General features: G+C 44.4%; 1 non-coding gene across 1 annotated transcript; it reads left to right on the top strand.

The window, feature by feature from the left end:
• Positions 1-9,373: 9,373 nt before the first annotated feature.
• On the top strand, positions 9,374-9,447 carry TRNAR-UCU (transfer RNA arginine (anticodon UCU)). The gene has a single exon. It is a non-coding gene; the product is annotated as a tRNA-Arg (tRNA).
• Positions 9,448-14,070: the final 4,623 nt, after the last annotated feature.

Genomic DNA, 14,070 nt, shown 5'->3' with positions numbered 1-14,070 from the left:
GAGCCACACTAAGGATTACCGCTAGGGAGGTTAAAGTACCTGTGCAAGATAAAGGAAAACCTGCAAACATGGCCTGTTGGAGGTACTTGAGGACAGGGTTGAGAACCACTGATCTAATTTGCCTGGTTGATCCTGCCTGTGCTGCTCCTCTTACTAACCACAGTAGCATGGCAGCCAATCCAAGCTACTGTGATGAGTTTGTGTCTTGTGTCATCACACCGAAGATACAGGCGCACTGTGCAAGAGCTTGTCAGTGCAAAGCTCCGCCCATGCCTACTCTCAGATGGGGAAAGGGGGGAGTGACATTTGCTGCCTGTGTCCTGTCAGAATACCTCTACCCATCAGAAAATGTAACGGAAATGACATTCTAAGAAAAAAATGCTTACTGCGCATGTGCCATGTATTCCAACATGGTCGCTATGCGTTCGAATAGGTTTCCTAATCTGACAGAACACGAAGGTAGCAGCGGACATCTTGTTACACCCACGCAAGTCTTCAATTTCACACTTATTTTAGCAGTAAACTCACCTTACAGTGAGGGAAAAAAGTATTTGATCCCCTGCTGATTTTGTATGTTTGCCCACTGACAAAGAAATTATCAGTCTATAATTTTATTGGTAGGTTTATTTTAACAGCGAGAGACAGAGTAACATCAAAATATCCAGAAAAACACGTTTCATAGAAGTTATAAATTGATTTGCATTTTAATGTGTGAAATAAGTATTTGACCCCTTTGCAAAACATGACTTAGTACTTGGTTGCAAAACCCTTGTTGGCAATCACTTAGGTCAGATGTTTCTTGTTGTTGGCCACCAGGTTTGCACACATCTCAGGAGGGATTTTGTTCCACTCCTCTTTGCACATCCTCTCCAAGTCATTAAGGTTTTCGAGGCTGAGGTTTGGTAACTCGAACCTTCAGCTCCCTCCACATATTTTCTATGGGATTAAGGTCTGGAGACTGGCTAGACCACTCCAGGACCTTAATGTGCCTCTTCTTGAGCCACTTCTTTGTTGCCTTGGCTGTGTGTTTTGGGTCATTGTCATGCTGGAATACCCATCCACAACCCATTTTCAAAGCCCTGGCTGAGGGAAGGAGGTTCTCACCCAAGATTGATGGTACATGACCCTGATCATTGTCTCTTTGATGCAGTGAAGTTGTCCTGTCCCCTTTGTAGAAAAACACCCGCAAAGCATAATGTTTCCACCTCCATGTTTCACTGTGGGGATGGTGTTCTTGGGGTCATAGGCAGCATTCCTCCTCCTCCAAATACGGCAAGTTGAGTTGATGCCAAAGAGCTAGATTTTGGTCTCATCTGACCACAACACTTTCACCTAGTTCACCTCTGAAACATTCAGATGTCCATTAGAAAACTTCAGACGCGCTTGTACATGTGCTTTCTTGAGCATGGGTACCTTGCAGGCGCTGCAGGATTTCAGTCCTTCATGGCGTAGTGTGTTACCAATTGTTTTCTTGGTGACTATGGTCCCAGCTGCCTTGAGATCATTGACAAGATTCTCCCGTGTAGTTCTGAGCTGATTCCTCACCATTCTCATGATCATTGAAACTCCACGAGGTGAGATCTTGCATGGAGCACCAGGCCGAGGGAGATTGACAGTTATTTTGTGTTTCTTCCATTTGCTAATAATCGCACCATCTGTTGTCTCCCTCTCACCAAGCTGCTTAGTGATGGTTTTGTAGCCTGTTCCAGCCTTGTGAAGGTCTACAATCTTGCGACTAACATCCTTGGACAGCTCTTTGGTCTTGGCCATGGTGGAGAGATTGGAATCTGATTGATTAATTGCTTCTGTGGACAGGTGTCTTTTATACAGGTAACAAGATGAGATTAGGACCAATCTCTTGTGTGCCCCTTTCACACGAGGCGGACTCCGTTTCTACGGAGCCTGCCTCGGTCTGCCGGCTCAGCGGGAGATCAGTCCGTTGATCTCTGCTGAGCCGGCGGATGACAGGTCCCTCTCTGCTCACTGAGCGGGGAGGGGCTTGTCAGGCGCTGCTGCCGCCTATGGAGGGAATCGGATGAAAACGGACAGCATGTCCGCCAGTGACGGACCTGGACGTAGAGCCATTCGTCTGCTTTTAGCGGATCGGACCAGGTCGGATGTCAGCGGACATGTCTCCGCTGACATCCGACGCTCCATAGGCTAACACGGAGCGCCCGTTCAGGTCCGCCGTCAAAACTGACAGGTGGACCTGAACGGTCTGATTGTGTGAAAGGGGCCTAAGAGAGTGCTCCAAATCTCAGCTCATTACCTGTATAAAAGACACCTGGGAGCCAGAAATCTTGCTGATTGATAGGGGATCAGATACTTTGTTCACTCATTAAAATGCAAATCAATTTATAACTTTTTTGAAATGTGTTTTTCTGGATATTTTTGTTGTTATTCTGTCTCTCACTGTTAAAATAAACCTACCATTAAAATTATAGACTGATCATTTCTTCGTCAGTGGGCAAACAAACAAAATCAGCAGGGGATCAAATACTTTTCTCCCTCACTGTATATATTGAAATACAGTATTTTTACATTTGTGACACTGTTTTGATGCTGCATTTGAAAAGCAGCGACAAGCCTGCAGTTAGAAAGTGTCGACGGCCATCTTAATGCACCCTGCACCGCTCAGCGCCAAGGACCATTTTTCGACACCCTCACACGGTCATGGTGAAATAGTCTATTTCAGTATATAAGGTGAGTTAACGGCTCACAAGTGTGAAATTCAAGACTTGAGTGGGTGTAACAAGATGTCCGCTGCCACCTTCATGTTCTGTATCATTAGGAAACCTATTAAAATGTATAGCCTGCCATGTTGGAATGCATAGCACATGCGCAATAAGCAATTTTGTTTGCAAAGTCACTTAATTGCATTTTCTGATGGGTAGCGGTATTCTGATAGAACACCGGGTCTGACTATGTTCCATTGCCATGGAAACACAGAAGCTCGATGGCAACATCATTTTTGGTTCCGAAGTAATACCCCGACATGACACGACCGCCGGCAGGTTCGTGCATCGCTATGGAGCTGAAAGCAATCACCTGACCTGCAGTTTGAAGTTGCACAGCACAGCAAAGGCAAGTTTTTTAACAAACAAACCTCCAAGTGCATTTAACCTTTAACTAAGCATTTAACAGCTCATAGGTGTGCACAGCCTATTGCTCAAATTGAAGCTCATAGGTGTATGCAGCCTATAGCATTAGGGCGTGCACCGGCTGAGACAAGGGGTGGGCAGGAGGGGTGACTGTCCTGGGCGCAATGGTTTATTGCAGGGGTGGGAGCTCCCTGTGCCAGATGCCTCTGTTACAAGGCTGAAAGGAGTAGTGACACCAACATCACTGCTAACCCTAAGGGAGGGGGTTGGGGGCACAGTTTGCCCTGGATGACCTTGCTGGATGACCTTGCCCCGACACTGTGCACTGGACGATGAATGAATAGGAAGCAATCTGTGGTGAGCGGTTTCCTGTTCATTCAGAAACTGAAGCATAGGAGACACAGTTTCCTATGCTTCAGTTATAAATGAACACAGTGAGTGTGTTCACTGTGTTCATTTAGAAAAGGAAGGTGCTGGTAAATGACATATTTACTAGCCCCTTCTCCCACTCTCCATCCTAAAACATCCCCTGCAGCAGCTTGGGGGAGAGCAGAGGATGATAGCCAGCAGCACTGTGGGGGGAGGGGAACACACATAGGGATTAGGGTGTGCGCAGGTACACCTGGCAAACCCCTTGCGCATGTCTATGTTGCAGTTTACAGATCATTAAATGTGGTGGCTGCATTTGTATTCTTTTTGAGACATTTTTCCCTCTGTTTTCACCTGACGATCTGGCCAGTAGCACACCTACTGTGCCCCCCACTCTGAATGAAGGAGCAACAGAGACACTGTTGAACAAAAGCATTTTTAGTCTGGGGGGAGGAGTGTTAGTGTAGCTAAATCTGCTAATACATCTAACAGATTGAAACCAAACTCCAGCTAACACTTGCACACAGTTACAGAAACGTTTTTTTTTCCTTTTGGGATAAAAATTTCACATTGCTAAATAAAAGCTGATGATTGTAAGCACCCATGTCAGTCTTAAATTGTTTGTCCAAGCCCTCTAACTGCTACATCTGCAGGATAACTTGGTAGGAAGAACAATGGACTATCTTGGTACCCTATTATTAAACAAAAATATTAAAAGTATATACATTTTATTTGTATAAAATTATTTAAAAAGACATGGATGCACAGTGTATGGTAAAACAGCAAGTCATATTAACCTCAACAGACAAAAGTTATACAAACATGTCTAACTGGTCACATAGTAGCCTCAGATGAATGCTGAAGGCATTTGATTCACAGTGTGCTGTATATTCTCTACATGTTTTGCGGCTGAAGCCGCTTCTTCAGGAGATGTTATACATACTGTAGTAGTATCATCTACAAAAAAGCAAACATTTCATTATGCCAAAATATCAACAAATGGCCTTCAGCATTTTGTCTGTTGAGGTCATTATGAATTGCTGTTTTACCATTCACCGTGCATCTATATCTGTTTAAACAGTTTTGTACAAATAAAATGTATTTACTTTTAAAATGTTTGTTTAATAATTGGGTACCGAGATAGTTCATTGTTCTTCCTACTGGAGGTTTTAGACCAAATTAAATACAGAGAGGCTTGATTAATCATGTAACTATATATATAGTATGCACCATGACAGCGTGGTTGCCATTCAGCCCCTGAAAAAACCTACAAACCAAAATTGTCCCAAACAGACGAGGGACCAAGAAAAAGTGGGGCTCATAAGAAGGCAACACGAAATGTGGAAGTCATATCAAAAAGTATTTATTGTGGTATAAAAATATGATACATGTAGATAAAAGAATATGGACCGATGACTGTACTGCCCTGGATAAGAAGCTTGGTTGATCACATGGGGGCGACAAATACAAACACAGATGGGAGGGACACTACAACATGTAATAAAAGACAAACAAACAGATGTCCGGACATCAGGGCAATTGATGTTTGCTCAACCTACTACAATGAGGAGTGTTCAGCGATGCTGAGTAAGGTTGCAAACTGACATCAATCCCCCTGGGGGTAGCTCGAGCCTGGAATGGCAGGTGAAAGGAGGGGGGGGGAGGGGAAGGGGGACCACGGATGGGGAAAAAGAAAAGTAGGAAAGAAGAGGGATGGGGGCCGTGGAAAAGGGCACTTAATGGAACACTGTTGAGTCACAGAGGGCTGCCATTAATGAGAGATATAATGTCCACGGACAGTGCTAAAAGTCCTGCTATAGGATCCAACAGTGTATGTTGCAAGGTATTAAAGTGAGCACGATGAAATTATGCATATATCCTGGTGGACATTAATGCAGACCGGTGACAGAATGTCTTGCCTCTTGTTGTTGAACAGACAACAAGTGGAAACGGACCACTGTATTGGTGATACTACACTTCGGTAGTGTCTGTTAATTCCCACACAGGACCCGGAAGTGGTAACGTATCGGTATACCTTTACTATATGTGTCTGTTCAACAACAAGAGGCAAGACATTCTGTCACCGGTCTGCATTAATGTCCACCAGGATATATGCATAATTTCATCGTGCTCACTTTAATACCTTGCAACATACACTGTTGGATCCTATAGCAGGACTTTTAGCACTGTCCGTGGACATTGTATCTCTCATTAATGGCAGCCCTCTGTGACTCAGCAGTGCTCCATTAAGTGCCCTTCTCCATGGCCCCCATCCCTCTTCTTTCCTACTTTCCTTTTTCCCCATCCATGGTCCTCCTCCTCCCCCCCCTCCTTTCACCTGCCATTCCAGGCTCGAGCTGCCCCCAGGGGGATTGATGTCAGTTTGCAACCTTACTCAGCATCGCTGAACACTCCTCATTGTAGTAGGTTGAGCAGACATCAATTGCCCTGATGTCCGGACATCTGTTTGTTTGTCTTTTATTACAGGTTGTAGTGTCCCTCCCATCTGTGTTTGTATTGGTCGACCCCATGTGATCGACCAAGTTTCTTATCCAGGGCAGTACAGTCATCGGTCCATATTCTTTTATCTACATGTATCTTATTTTTGTACCACAATAAATACTTTTTGATATGACTTCCACATTTCGTGTTGCCTTCTTATGAGCCCCACTTTTTCTTGGTCCCTCGTCTGTTTGGGACAATTTTGGTTTCTACTGGAGGTTTTGCAGGGGTCACCCCTAGTTTCTCTTCCCTTTTATCTAGTTTAGGATGATGGTACCCAGTGGCGGGTGGTGCTCACTATTTTGGGGGGGAAGAACAACCAACACTCCACCCTTGGAGACGGACAGTCATCCACCACCTACCAACCAGCAACCCCCCCCCCCGCGGGAGACACAGATGGCCGCGATCATCCCCCCCGCGGGAGAAGAGCAGCAGGTCATCCACCACCCCCCTGCGGGAGACAGATGGTGGTGGTCACCCAAGAGGAAGCCTTACCTTATGGAGGCATGGAGGTAGGGAGAAGGAAGGGCTGGGGTTGCTCCAGCGAGCACACAAGAGACATTATCCTTCCAGCCAAATAGAAACCAGAAGTGTGTCCTGAGATGCAAAACCGGAAGCGTGTCTTGAGACACGTCCTAAGACTCCCTGGCCAATAGGGGCTTCCTGATCGGCTGGGGGGAAAATATTCATTCGCTAGTGTCACACAACTGGGTGGGATCAGGGCGCAGTGCTCTGTGCCCCGAGCCCACCCTGTTTTAAATGTTTTTAATTATAACCTCTGGCTCTAATAACGTGCTTCAAAAAAATCACACCCCTGCCATTGGAATCCATGCATCCGGCACAATGCATGTAGATCGGGGGTCGGGGGCCCTGCGCCCCTTATGGAGCAGCCGCCACTGATGGTACCCCTATACCAGCTCCCACTGGCCCTGATTTCGAGGGACTGTCCCTAATTTCGAGCAATGTCCCTCTGTCCCTCTTTCCTCCTCATTTGTCCCTCATTTTGGTCTAATCTATATAGATGTATATATAATACACTTTTTTTCTTTCAAAAAGTGTTTCCCAGTGCTAAACCTTTCATCCAATTTCTAAATCCAAAAGCCAAGATAAAGGAATAGTAGTGGTTAAAAAAAAGCACTTGTGGGTTTAACCAATCTTGTTTTTTTTTACAATTCTCCTTTAAGGGGGCGTGGCAAGGGGTGTGTCCTATGCCTGCATACTTTTGCTGATAGGTGTCCCTCATTCCCATCTCAAAAAGTTGGGAGGTATGCTATACCCTTCTAAATATATACACGTATAGAGGCTTACATGCTGCAGGACAACTTGTTCTGTTAAAAAACAACAGACCTACTAGTGAAAATAAAGGAAGGAAAGCTTAAAAAAAAGAAAACAAATGCAGCCAACACATCTAAAAGTTGTTAATAAATGCTTGCTTCTGGGTTTAATACCTCTTTAACCGCTTGCTGATCAGCCGCCGTCATTTTACTGCGACAGGTCAGCACGATCCCGCGGACCGTCGTAGCTATACGTCGGCTCGCGGGATTGGGATAGAAGGCACGTGCGCGCCCGCTGCACAGTGGGGGTGCCAATGCTCGTGGCCAACAGTCGCGATGACCGCCGGCCATGAGCGATCGTGAGCAGGAGACACAGAACAGGGACGAGTGTGTGTAAACACACAAATCCTTGTTCTGTCTGACAGGAGTGACAGATCGTGTGTTCCTATTAGCTAGGAACCACGATCCGTCACTTCCTCCCCCTTCAGTTAGAATTACCTCCCAGGGAACACAATTAACCCCTTGATCGCCCCCTAGTGTTAACCCCTTCACTGCCAGTGACATTTATACAGTAATCAATGCATTTTTATAGCACTGATCACTGTATAAATGCCAATGGTCTAAAAAATGTGTCAAAAGTGTCCATTGTATTCGCCATAATGTCGCAGTCATGATAAAAATCGCAGATTGCCACCATTACTAGTAAAAAAAATAATAAAAATGCTATAAATCTATCCCCTATTTTGTAGATGCTATAACTTTTGCGCAAACCAATCAATACACTTATTGCGATTTTTTTTACCAAAAATATGTAGAATAATACATATAGGCCTAAACTGAGAAAAAAAATCTTAAAAAAAAATGGGGATATTTATTATAACAAATAGTACAAAATGTGTTTTTTTTTCAAAATTGTCGCTCTTTTTTTGTTTATAGCGCAAAAAATAAAAAACGCAGAAGCAATCAAATACCACCAAAAGAAAGCTCTATTTGTGGGGAAAAAAAGGACACCAACTTTGTTTGGGTGCAGCATCGCACGACCGCGCAATTATCAGTTTAATCGGTGCAGTGCCGAATCGTAAAAAATGGCCCGGTCATTCAGCAGCCAAATCTTCCGGGGCTGAAGTGGTTAAGATGATGTAAGGATGATGCTGCCTGCCTTCTCTTATGCAGAAGAGCATCCAATGCCCACATGGTATAGACACTGTTGTGCTCTGCCTACTTTGATGCTGTCAGGCATACAGTGATTTTTCTGGACAAGAGACTGGACGGCAAGTTTAAAATCATGTGTTCTTGTGCAGCCAAAACTGTATTGGTGATTGAAGACAATATTTGGAAACATCTAAACAGATAGAGATGGATTGATGCATAGACATACAAGTAGATGTCAGCCTTGAGATACATAGATGTCAGCCTTGAGATACATAGATAAATAGATGTCAGCCTTGAGATACATAGATGTCAGCCTTGAGATAAATAGATGTCAGCCTTGAGATACATAGAAAAACAAATAGATGTCAGCCTTGATGCTAGCATATCAAAGTCCAGTATTGACCTTTGGCCATGCTTCCCATGTCGTTCTCTCTTGCATGACTGTTGTGTCCTCTGTAACATCAACCCCTCCATTCTTCTTCTGCAGCATTCCCTGTGTAGGGTGATAGCCCCTCCCGTAGCATTTGACAGGGGACCACACACATCCCAATAACCTTGTATACATGTCATGTAAATTCCTGTGCACGTTTTGTCTCCATCCCAGCCATTGAAAGAGCTGTCAACCTGCTCTGTGATCCTGACGCTGAAGCTTGGATCTGTCACATTTCCGTAACTAAAGCATCCTTGCATTCCACACCGTCTTTTAGATGTCATTGTTCTCAGATCTGCCAGAACCATATTACAGTGCTCTATGTAATGATGCTCCTGCATCCCTAATTAACACATTCCTCCCCTCCCTAGCCAGCTCCAGCCTAGTGGCGTGGAAGCACTTGTGCTGAGCTACATTCCTGCATCCTGATTTTACAGCATTCCCTGGTACAAGGGAGGATGCTGAGATGATGCAGCAGTGATGCTGTGGATGTAGTTAGGTATATCCTTTTTCAGAGCTGGTGCTGATGCTGAGCAAGCGGTGAGGTCTCTGTGGCGCAATGGACGAGCGCGCTGGACTTCTAATCCAGAGGTTCCGGGTTCGAGTCCCGGCAGAGATGGTTCCTGCCATATTCTTTTGTTTTAAATAAAAACCCGTATTAATATATTGAATTAAATTTACCACGATCATCAGTTGGAGATATCAGATGGAAGACTTGGTGATTGTTTCAGCAAAGATGCTCGCACCACACTGAATGGAATTTCCGTAATCATTTTTAAATAAAAAAAAACAATTGAATTAAAGAAATAGCATATATATAACATATAAATATTTTTTTATAGAATTAGAAAATAGCATATTAATAATATGTTTGCTGAGGAATGTATATACATGGGATTTCTAATATTATTTCAATTTATTTTCTTGTTAAACTGGAAGGTATGAAAAAATGTGGTTACCAAATGAAAGCATGTTATTATTGATCTAGTTTTATTGTTAAAATTAAGAATATAATTTTTATTATTTCAATTTTTTTTCAGAGACAGTAAAGAAGAGGAGCACTTAAGGAAAATGGAGAGATAGAGGGGTGTGTGTTTTTGTGTGTGGGAGAGGAGAAAGAGAGAGTGAGAGGTGTAAGAGACAGCAAGGGAGATTGAAAAAGAGAGAGGTGTAAGAAGGAGAGTCATAGAGAAAGAGAGAGCAGGGGGGGTGAGAGAGAGCGGGGGGGTGAGAGAGAGCTGGGGGTAAGAGAGAGAGAGAGCGGGGGTGTGAGAGAGAGAGGTGTAAGAAGGAGAGTGATAGAGAAAGAGAGAGCAGGGAGAGGGAATGAGAGAGCGGGGGTCGAGAGAGAAGGAGGGGGGTGAGAGAGATATGAGAGAGAGATGTAAGAGAGAGAGAGAGATGTAAAAGAGAGAGAGAGGAAGAGAGAGAGGACAAAAAAGAGACAGAGAGAGATGTAAGAGAGAGAGATGTGTGTGAGAGAGATAGAGAGAGATGTAAGAGAGGGATGCAGGAGAGAGATGATAGAGATAGAGAGAAATAGGAAGCAAAAAAAGAGAGAGAAGGTGTGTAAAAGAAAGAGATGGAACATCATAAATAAACAGTGGGAGAGAAATGTGAGAGAGAGAGAGAGAGGGAGATGTAAGAGAGAGAGATGTAAGAGAGAGGGAGATGTAAGAGAGAGAGAGAGAGGAGAGAGAGAAAGATGTAAGAGAGAGAGAGAGATGGGAGAGAGAGATGTAAGAGAGAGAGAGAGATATGAGAGAGAGAAAGATGTGTGAGAGATGTAAGCGAGAGAGAGAGAGGGGGAGAGAGAGAGAGCGAGAGATGTGAGCAAGAGAGAGAGAGGAGAGAGAGAGATGAGAGAGAGATGTAAGAGAGAGATGCAAGAGAGAGACATGTAAGAGAGAGAGATGTGTGTGTGTGTGTGAGAGAGAGGGAGAGAGAGAGAGTGATGTAAGAGAGAGAGAGAGAGAGAGAGAGAGAGAGATGTAAGAGAGAGATGTGTGTGTGTGAGAGAGAGAGAGAGAGAGGAAGATAGAGATGTAAGAGAGAGAGAGGAGAGAGAAAGATGTAAGAGAGAGAGAGATATGTGAGAGAGAGAGATGTAAGAGAGAGAGATGTAAGAGAGAGAGAGATGTAAGAGCGAGAGGGAGAGAGAGAGAGAGAGGACAAAAAAGAGACAGAGAAAGATGTAAGTGAGAGAGAGGGAGAGAGATGTAAGAGAGAGAGAGAGATGTGAGGGAGAGAGAGAGATGTAAGAGGGAGAGAGAGGACAAAAAAGAGACAGAGAGAGATGTAAGAGAGAGTGGTGTGTGTGTGTGTGTGTGTGTGAAAGAGAGAGAGGGATGCAAGAGAGAGATGATAGAGATAGAGAGAGATGTGTGTGTGTGTGAGAGAGAGAGAGATATGTAAGAGAGAGAGAGTAAGAGAAAAAGAGCTAGTGTCAGAGAAATGGGGGGGGTGTGGAGAGAAATAAGAAGAAAAAAAAGAGAGAGAAAGAGAGAGAGAGAGAAGGTGTGTAAAAGAAAGAGATGGAACATCATAAATAAACAGAGTGGGAGAGAAATGTAAGAGAGAGAGAGAGATTTGAGAGAGAGAGAGAGAGAGATGAGAGAGAGAGATGTAAGAAAGAGAGGAGAGAGAAAGATGTGAGAGAGAGAGAGAGAGAGAGGTAAGAGAGAGAGAGAGATGTAAGAGAGATAGGGAGAGAGAGATGTAAGAGAGAGAGAGAGATGTAAGAGAGATAGGGAGAGAGAGAGGGAGAGAGAGATGTAAGCGAGAGAGAGAAATGTAAGCGAGAGAGAGAGGGAGAGATGTAAGAGAGAGAAATGTAAGAGAGAGAGAGAGAGAGAGAGGGAGAGATGTAAAAGAGAGAAATGTAAGAGAGAGAGAGAGGGAGGGAGATGTGAGAGAGAGAGAGATAGAGCGGGGGGTGAGAGAGGAGGTAAAAAAGAGAGAGGTGTAAGAAGGAGAGTCATAGAGAAAGATAGAGCAGGGGGTGAGAGAGAGCTGGGGGTAAGAGAGAGCGGGGGGTGAGAGAGGAGGTGAAAAAGAGAGAGGTGTAAGAAGGACAGTGATAGAGAAAGAGAGAGCGGGGGGTGAGAGAGAGAGGGGGTGAAAAGAGAGAGAGGTGTAAGAACGAGATTGATAGAAAAAGAGAGAGCGGGGGGTGAGAGAGAGCGGGGGTGAGAGAGAGTGGGGAGAGAGAGAGAGAGGTGTAAGAAGGAGAGTGATAGAGAAAGAGAGAGCAGGGAGAGGGAATGAGAGAGCGGGGGTCGAGAGAGAAGGAGGGGGGTGAGAGAGATATGAGAGAGAGATGTAAAAGAGAGAGAGAGGGAGAGAGAGAGGACAAAAAAGAGACAGAGAGAGATGTAAGAGAGAGAGAGAGATGTAAGCAAGAGAGAGAGATGTAAGAGAGAGAGAGAGAGGGAGGGAGAGAGATGTGTGTGAGAGAGAGATATAAGAGAAAGAGAGGGAGAGAGAGAGGACAAAAAAGAGACAGAGAGAGAGATGTAAGAGAGAGAGATCTAAGAGAGAGAGATGTGTGTGAGAGAGAGAGATAGAGAGAGATGTAAGAGAGAGATGATAGAGATAGAGAGAGATGTGTGTGTGTGTGTGAGAGAGAGAGAGAAAGAGAAAAAGAGCAAGTGACAGAGAAAGGGGGGGGGGGGTGCGGAGAGAAATAGAAAGAAAAAAAAGAGAGAGAAAGAGAGAGAAGGTGTGTAAAAGAAAGAGATGGAACATCATAAATAAACAGAGTAGGAGAGAAATGTGTGTGTGAGAGAGAGAGAGAGAGAGAGAGAGAGAGATATGTGTGAGAGAGAGATGAGAGAGAGAGAGATGAGAGAGATGTGTGAGAGAGATGAGAGAGAGAGATGAGAGAGGGAGATGAGAGAGGGAGATGAGAGAGAGAGAGAGGGAGATGTAAGAGAGAGAGATGTAAGAGAGAGATGTAAGAGAGAGGGAGATGTAAGAGAGAAAGAGGATAGAGGGAGATGAGAGAGAGATGTAAGAGAGAGAGAGATGAGAGAGGGAGATGAGAGAGAGAGAGAGAGAGAGAGAGATGTTAGAGAGAGAGAGATGTAAGAGAGAGATGTAAGAGAGAGGGAGATGTAAGAGAGAGAGAGAAGAGAGAGAGAAAGATGTAAGAGAGAGGAGAGAGAGAAAATGTAAGAGAGAGAGAGATATAAGAGAGAGATGCAAGAGAGAGACATGTAAGAGAGAGAGAGATGTGTGTGTGTGGGAGAGATAGAGAGGAAGAGAGGTAGAGAGAGATGTAAGAGAGAGGAGAGAGAGAGATGTAAGAGAGAGAGAGAGAGAGATATGTGAGAGAGAGAGATGTAACAGAGAGAGATGTAAGAGAGAGAGATGTAAGAGCGAGAGAGAGAGGACAAAAAAGAGACAGAGAGAGATGTAAGCGAGAGAGAGAGAGATGTAAGAGAGAGAGAGAGATGTGAGGGAGAGAGAGAAAGGACAAAAAAGAGACAGAGAGAGATGTAAGAGAGAGAGAGAGAGAGATGTAAGAGAGAGAGAGAGAGAGATGTGAGGGAGAGAGAGAGATGTAAGAGAGAGAGGGAGAGAGAGGACAAAAAAGAGACAGAGAGAGATGTAAGAGAGAGTGGTGTGTGTGTGTGTGTGTGTGAAAAAGAGAGAGAGAGAGAGATGCAAGAGAGAGAGATGATAGAGATAGAGAGAGATGTGTGTGTGTGTGTGAGAGAGAGGGAGATGTAAGAGAGAGAGAGAGAGAGAGAGGACAAAAAAGACAGAGAGAGAGAGAGAGAGAGAGAGGACAAAAAAGACAGAGAGAGAGAGATGTAAGCGAGAAAGAAAGGGAGAGAGATGTGAGAGAGAGAGAGATGTAAGAGAGAGAGAGGGAGAGAGAGAGGACAAAAAAGAGACAGAGAGAGAGATGTAAGAGAGAGAGAGCGAGAGATGTAAGAGAGGGAGATGTGTCTGTGTGTGTGAGAGAGAGAGAGAGAGATGTAAGAGAGAGATGCAAGAGAGAGAGAGAGAGATGTGTGTGTGTGAAAGAGAGAGATATGTAAGAGAGAGAGAAAGAGAAACAGAGCTAGTAACAGAGAAAGGGGGGGGGGGGGTGCGGAGAGAAATAGGAAGAAAAAAAGAGAGAGAGAGAAGGTGTATAAAAGAAAGAGGTGGAACATCATATATAAACAGAGTGGGAGAGGCATAAGAGAGAGAGAGAGAGAGATGTAAGAGAGAGAGAGAAAGAGAGAGATGT

The sequence above is a fragment of the Aquarana catesbeiana genome, linkage group LG13 (assembly GCF_042186555.1).
Source record: "Aquarana catesbeiana isolate 2022-GZ linkage group LG13, ASM4218655v1, whole genome shotgun sequence".
In the NCBI taxonomy this organism is placed as follows: domain Eukaryota; kingdom Metazoa; phylum Chordata; class Amphibia; order Anura; family Ranidae; genus Aquarana; species Aquarana catesbeiana.
This window is presented reverse-complemented; position numbering and strand designations above follow the sequence as displayed.